Here is a 1,101-nt window from a genome sequence, read left to right as displayed (position 1 = left end):
TCTATATATATGCTTAAAGATTAACCAGTTTATTATGGAATAAGGTTTCTTGGGCTAGAGTCCAGTTCAACAGAAGCATCATTCTTAGTAATCCATGAAACCTATGCATTAATACTGTTAGATGCTTGTTCGTTTATGAAAATAAAATATAAAAAACAAATAATTAAAAGACAGGTGGTGGATAAAACTGCCCCAAAGGTACACAATAATTTTGTATGTGTGCTTTTCGTACACCATTATATGGATTTATTTATGTAAGATTTATACTCCGCTTGATTGTGGGGGGGGGACCCTCAAAGCAGTTCTCAAAAGATAAAGCAGTACAATCAAGAAAAAAATTGACACATCTCCTTTAATACTAATGCAATTAAAATTACCTCAACTTTTTATGCATCTGGGTAGGCTTGTCTAAACAAGAATGTTTTTAGCAGGCACCAAAAAATAGTGCAGCGAAGGTGCCTGCTTGAGCTCAATAGGCAGGGAGTTCTAAAGTGCAGGCGCTGCCAAAGGTCAGAGTTCTTACAAATGCGGGTATTTTGTGGCACCTGGAGTAATGCCGGTTCCGTCCTATAGCGCATGAGCGAGGCCTTACATCAGGCATAGGCAAACTTCGGCCCTCCAGGTTTTGCGACTACAATTCCCATCATTCCTAGCTAACAGGACCAGTGGTCAGGGATGATGGGAATTGTAGTCCCAAACATCTGGCGGGCCGGAGTTTGCCTATGCCTGCCTTACATGCTGCAGGCTGAACAGGTGTAGAAATACAGACCACTGCTGCCTCCCTCCCTCACAGTCTTTCCACTTCATTCAGAGAACACCTCCCTGTCACTGCCTACGGAAACGCTCGGTGCCCGTTTTAAAAATGCGCCCCAAACTACGCCTCGCTTCGGACCTCTCGGGACTACGCGCGAGACTACATTCCGCCCCGAACGCAAAAAGCGCTTCCCTCTAAGCAAGCCCGCTGTCTCTTTAAAGAATGAATCGGGATCCGATTTACGCTAAATACCCGCCTTCCCCGCCTCTGCCGCCCAATCCGCGGGGTCTTCGTGCCGAGACGGGGGAGCCAATGGGGACGCTCCACGAAGGGCAGCGCCGTAGGGA

Source organism: Podarcis tiliguerta (assembly GCF_965153285.1).
Source record: "Podarcis tiliguerta genome assembly, chromosome: 2".
Taxonomy (NCBI): Eukaryota; Metazoa; Chordata; class Lepidosauria; order Squamata; family Lacertidae; genus Podarcis; species Podarcis tiliguerta.
The sequence above is the reverse complement of the archived record's forward strand: the minus strand, read 5'-3'. Positions refer to the sequence as shown.